Below are 6,931 nucleotides of genomic sequence, written 5' to 3'. Positions count from 1 at the left end.
AAGAATGGTGATGGTGAGAAGTATTACTATATCAAGAATTAATAGTTGAGGTAATTCCCTCAACATTCTTGACATAACAGATGGTAATAGTCCAAGCTAGAATCATAATATAAGTTGGATAGCAAGGAACTCAAGATACAACACAAAACAAGAACAAGTTTTGTGTTGGAGGGAATGCAATAATGTTGTCGATGATAACCCAAATCATCGAGGGCAGAGGATGGTATTTCTCATCAAGAATTCGATAGATATCTTGGAAGACCTCAGAATGTTGATGATGATCACGACACATTTGTCGAGAGGTTTCAAGAAGATGTAACCGATCGGCGATGACATCAAGTCAACGGAATAGTGAAGCGAAAAGTTACTGAAACCATGGGTATGACACAAACTCAAAATCAAGCTTGTTGTTCACGGACAAATGATATGAAGAGGAAGAACGACGTAAGATTAGCTCACCGTCGAAATTTTTGCTCTAGGAAGAAGGACCATGTAGCACAGTTAAAATCATCACGACAACGATATAGCCAAACAGGCTAGGAATGGCGTGATCGGGTGCAAACTCGTACTTAAAGAAGATTACTAAGAGTTGTTGAACTGTAGTGCGGACTCGGTTCAGTTATCGGTGTCTTTGAGTGTTTAATAACTCAGAGCCCATGAAAAATTGTAATCATTGAGATTGTAGTACATGAGGAAGAACTCATAAGAAGTTATGTAGTTCCAGGATAATCTCAAGATACCAGGGGGGTAATACTCGATGACAGATCAAAGTAGAGGTTGGACTAGGGTATTGCTTTGCAGAAGACAAGTGCTTAAACTTGCATGAGAAATGGTATTTAAAGGAGAACATGGTCGGAACCACGATTGCAAAAGGCCATATCCCAGACATAAGATGAACTTATACCAAGGAAATAATTAATTTAAGAGAAGCTTTAATGATAAGATCTACATCGTTTCCATGGGCATGAACACAAGTTCAAGGTCGACTCCCACTTCTCCAATGCATGACCATTCATTCACTGCTCTAAATAAAAATGATTTCAATGCCAAAACCTACCTGGAGAATTACCAGAGGAGTATGACCCGTGAAAACTTTCGGGTTCACACATTAAGGAAGGCATAGGTTCAACCCATTGGGGCATCTTAGAACATATACCATGAACTTTAGGATCAATTAACACATGCTCGAAGCAGAGCATGGTTGACAAAGGCATAGGATATTACTTGCCAAAGGCAGCAGACACAATTTACCAAAGGCATTATGTATCAGGGGAGAAACTCTCAAGGTTATTGGATATGAAGGACACTGTCGGATAATAACCCAGCAACGTGTCTGGCGGTGCACAATGGAGTTGATGTGAGTATCGGTACTCAATAAGAGGAGGAAAGAATGCAAATGCATCGGATTATAGAACATCTGAATAATTCGATGCTTTGGTGACAAAGGAATTATGATTTCCAAAATGAAGGATCAGAAGCAGACGCTCTGATCAATGATGGATAAGTTGAATAGACCAGAGGCACAATCGACGACAAATAGTTTGGTCGAGAACATGTTCATGTTCAAAATGATGCCTGAGCTGAAAGGATAATTTATAAGGGTCAATTGTTGATTGTGTGCATTCGCACACATGTTGAATCAATAGCATCAAAATGACGGTGTCAAAGGAGACTAATGAATATTTCCAGACATATGGGAAGCATCCATAATGCAAGCAGACAAGTATTTGCAGAGCAATAAGCCGCAAAGGATTTTCGAAGGATCGAATAGTATTTCGAAGACTTTTGTGAAACACCTGAACAACTGGGGATGAGCGGATACTCGGTAAGTGTGAGGATTTATCCGTATGGGTATTCATGTGGCAAAGAACTGCAAGGCAGTAGACACAAAGTATTCTCGGAACAATAGAGAGAATTTCAAGGCATCTTATAATAACAAAATCAACAGGGAATGATTGCATGAATGGCAAGTGTACGTGGTTATCCATAAAGGTTTATCGATGGATGGGAATTGCAAAAGCGATGGCACAAAGTCCCGAGAGAACATCATAGAGTATCCTCGGAATCTTCAGGTGCAGCCGACGATCATCGGTAATAAGGGGCTCTCCGGGTGGAAGTGATCAGGAGATCCTAATGTTAGAGTTAGCAAAATTCATTTAACCCGAATAGAAGAGAGATCAGAGTCCCAGAGTATAGACGAGGAGTAAAAGATCCTAATACCACCCAATGGCGACGTGGGCCCGTAAGCCGCACAGCCATGCTAGTAAAAGTTTTTCAATGACTAGACTCGACTTCAGCCAAGGAGTTGGAAAGGGCGATTCCTACAGGCAGTCGGCTCTGATACCAACTTGTGACACCCCCGATTTGACCGTACACTAATCATGCATGCAAACGTGTACGATCAAGATCAGGGACTCACGGGAAGATATCACAACACAACTCTAAAAACATAAATAAGTCATAAAAGCATCATAATACAAGCCAGGGGCCTCGAGGGCTCGAATACAAGTGCTCGATCATAGACGAGTCAGCGGAAGCAACATTATCTGAGTACAGACATAAGTTAAACAAGTTGCCATAAGATGGCTAGCACAAACTGGGATACAGATCAAAAGAGGCGCAGGCCTCCTGCCTGGGATCCTCCTAAACTACTCCTAGTCGGCGGCGGCGGCCTACATGTAGTAGTAGGCACCCTCGGTGTAGTAGGGATCGTCGTCGACGGTGGCGTCTAGCTCCGGGGCTCCAACCTCTGGTTGCGGCAACCAGGTAAAAAGGAAAGAGGGAAAAGAAGGGGAAAGCAACCCTGAGTACTCATCCAAAGTACTCACAAGCAAGGATCTACACTACATATGCATGGGTATCTGTGTAAAGAGGCAATATTGGTGGACTGAACTACAGAATGCCATAATAAGAGGGGGATAGCTAGTCCTATCGAAGACTACGCTTCTGGCAGCCTCCATCTTGCAGCATGTAGAAGAGAGTAGATGGTAAGTTCACCAAGTAGCATCGCATAGCATAATCCTACCCGGCGATCCTCTCCTCGCCGCCCTATTAGAGAGCGATCACCGGGTTGTATCTGGCACTTGGAAGGGTGTGTTTTATTAAGTAATCGGTTCTAGTTGTCATAAGGTCAAGGTACAACTCCAAGTCATCCTGTTACCGAAGATCACGGCTATTCGAATAGATAAACTTCCCTGCAGGGGTGCACCACATTACCCAACATGCTCGATCCCCTTTGGCCAGACACACTTTTCTGGGTCATGCCCGGCCTCAGAAGATCAACACGTCACAGCCCTACCTAGACACAACAGAGAGGTCAGCACTTCGGTCTAAAACCCTAGGGCGCAGGGGTCTGGGCCCATAGCCCATTACACACCTGCACGTTGCGAACGCGGCGGGAAGCAGACCTAGCCCCCTTAATACAAGCGCGGGCTTACGGTCCAATCCGGCGCGCGCCGCTCAGTCGCTGACGTCACGAAGGCTTCGGCTGATACCACGACGTCGAGTGCCCATAACTGTTCCCGCGTAGTTGGTTAGTGCGTATAGGCCAATGTCCAGACTCAGATCAAATACCAAGATCTCGTTAAACATGTTATTTCGAAGTAACCGCGAACGCCGACCAGGGCCAGGCCCACCTCTCTCCTAGGTGGTCTCAACCTACCATGTCGCTCTGCCACAAAGTAACAGCCGAGGGCCTTCGGGAACCCAGGCCCACCTCTACCGGGATGGAGCCACCTGTCCTTTCAGCCACCCCCCACATTGGAATCACTTGCGGGTACTCTACGAGCCGACCCACATTTAGTCACCACATGTATCATATAATATGCATATAAGTATATACCCGTGATCACTTCCCGAGTGATCACGGTCCGATACTATAGCTGTTGGGGAACGTAGTAATTTCAAAAAAATTCTACGCACACGCAAGATCATGGTGATGCATAGCAACGAGAGGGGAGAGTGTTGTCCACGTACCCTCGTAGACCGAAAGCGGAAGCGTTAACACAAAGCGGTTGATGTAGTCGTACGTCTTCACGATCCGACCGATCAAGTACCGAACGCACGGCACCTCCGAGTTCAGCACACGTTCAGCTCGATGACGTCCCTCGAACTCCGATCCAGCCAAGTGTTGAGGGAGAGTTTCGTCAGCACGACGGCGTGGTGACGATGATGATGTTCTACCGACGCAGGGCTTCGCCTAAGCTCCGCAACGATATTATCAAGGTGTAATATGGTGGAGGGGGGCACCGCACACGGCTAAAAGATCGTTGATCAATTGTGTGTCTAGAGGTGCCCCCTGCCCCCGTATATAAAGGTGCAAGGGGGAGGACGCCGGCCTAGGAGGTAGAGGCGCGCCAGGAGGAGTCCTACTCCTACCGGGAGTAGGACTCCCCCCCTTTCCATGTTGGACTAGGAGTGGAAGGGGGAAGAGGTGGAGGGGAGGAAGGAAGGAGGGGCGCCGCCCCCTCTCCTTGTCCTATTCGAACTGGGGGGAGAAGGGGGGCGCGGCCCTGCCCTAGCCTCCTCTCCTCTCTTCCACCTAGGCCCAATAAGGCCCATTAAGTTACCGGGGGGTTCCGGTAACCTCCCGGTACTCCGGAAAAATCCCGATTTCACCCGGAACACTTCCGATGTCCAAACATAGGCTTCCAATATATCAATCTTTATGTCTCGACTATTTTGAGACTCCTCATCATGTCCGTGATCACATCCGGGACTCCGAACAACCTTCGGTACATCAAAACATATAAACTCATAATATAACTGTCATCGTAACGTTAAGCATGCGGACCCTACGGGTTCGAGAACTATGTAGACATGACCGAGACACCTCTCCGGTCAATAACCAATAGCGGAACCTGGATGCTCATATTGGTTCGCACATATTCTACAAAGATCTTTATCGGTCAGACCGCATAACAACATACGTTGTTCCCTTTGTCATCGGTATGTTACTTGCCCGAGATTCGATCGTCGGTATCTCGATACCTAGTTCAATCTCGTTACCGGCAAGTCTCTTTACTCGTTCCGTAATATCATCCTACAACTAACTCATTAGTTACAATGCTTGCAAGGCTTATAGTGATGTGCATTACCGAGTGGGCCCAGAGATACCTCTCCGACAATCGGAGTGACAAATCCTAATCTCGAAATACGCCAACCCAACAAGTACCTTTGGAGACACCTGTAGAGCACCTTTATAATCACCCAGTTACGTTGTGACGTTTGGTAGCACACAAAGTGTTCCTCCGGTAAACGGGAGTTGCATAATCTCATAGTCATAGGAACATGTATAAGTCATGAAGAAAGCAATAGCAACATACTAAACGATCGAGTGCTAAGCTAACGGAATGGGTCAAGTCAATCACGTCATTCTCCTAATGAGGTGATCCCGTTAATCAAATGACAACTCATGTCTATGGCTAGGAAACATAACCATCTTTGATTAACGAGCTAGTCAAGTAGAGGCATACTAGTGACACTCTGTTTGTCTATGTATTCACACATGTATTATGTTTCCGGTTAATACAATTCTAGCATGGATAATAAACATTTATCATGATATAAGGAAATAAATAATACTTTATTATTGCCTCTAGGGCATATTTCCTTCAGTCTCCCACTTGCACTAGAGTCAATAATCTAGATTACACAGTAATGCTTCTTACACCCATGGAGTCTTGGTGCTGATCATGTTTTGCTCGTGGAAGAGGCTTAGTCAACGGGTCTGCAACATTCAGATCCGTATGTATCTTGCAAATTTCTATATCTCCCACCTGGACTAAATCCCGGATGGAATTGAAGCGTCTTTTGATGTGCTTGGTTTTCTTGTGAAATCTGGATTCCTTTGCTAAGGCAATTGCACCAGTATTGTCACAAAAGATTTTCATTGGTCCCGATGCACTAGGTATGACACCTAGATCGGATATGAACTCCTTCATCCAGACTCCTTCATTTGCTGCTTCCGAAGCAGCTATGTACTCCGCTTCACATGTAGATCCCACCACGACACTTTGCTTAGAACTGCACCAACTGACAGCTCCACCGTTCAATGTAAATACGTATCCGGTTTGCGATTTAGAATCGTCCGGATCAGTGTCAAAGCTTGCATCAACGTAACCATTTACGATGAGCTCTTTTTCACCTCCATAAAAGAGAAACATATCCTTAGTCCTTTTCAGGTATTTCAGGATGTTCTTGACCGCTGTCCAGTGATCCACTCCTGGATTACTTTGGTACCTCCCTGCTAAACTTATAGCAAGGCACACATCAGGTCTGGTATACAGCATTGCATACATGATAGAGCCTATGGCTGAAGCATAGGGAACATCTTTCATCTTCTCTCTATCTTCTGCAGTGGTCGGGCATTGAGTCTTACTCAATCTCACACCTTGTAGTACAGGCAAGAACCATTTCTTTGCTGGATCCATTTTGAACTTCTTCAAAACTTTGTCAAGGTATGTGCTTTGTGAAAGTCCAATTAAGCGTCTTGATCTATCTCTATAGATCTTGATGCCTAATATATATGCAGCTTCACCGAGGTCTTTCATTGAAAAGCTCTTATTCAAGTATCCCTTTATGCTATCCAGAAATTCTATATCATTTCCAATCAGCAATATGTCATCCACATATAATATCAGAAATGCTACTGAGCTCCCACTCACTTTCTTGTAAATACAGGCATCTCCAAAAGTCTGTATAAAACCAAATGCTTTGATCACACTATCAAAGCGTTTATTCCAACTCCGAGAGGCTTGCACCAGTCCATAAATGGATCGCTGGAGCTTGCACACTTTGTTAGCTCCCTTTGGATCGACAAAACCTTCCGGTTGCATCATATACAACTCTTCTTCTAGAAATCCATTCAGGAATGCAGTTTTGACATCCATTTGCCAAATTTCATAATCATAAAATGCAGCAATTGCTAACA

This window comes from Aegilops tauschii, chromosome 1 (genome assembly GCF_002575655.3).
Source record: "Aegilops tauschii subsp. strangulata cultivar AL8/78 chromosome 1, Aet v6.0, whole genome shotgun sequence".
Classification (NCBI taxonomy): domain Eukaryota; kingdom Viridiplantae; phylum Streptophyta; class Magnoliopsida; order Poales; family Poaceae; genus Aegilops; species Aegilops tauschii.
The sequence above is the reverse complement of the archived record's forward strand: the minus strand, read 5'-3'. Positions refer to the sequence as shown.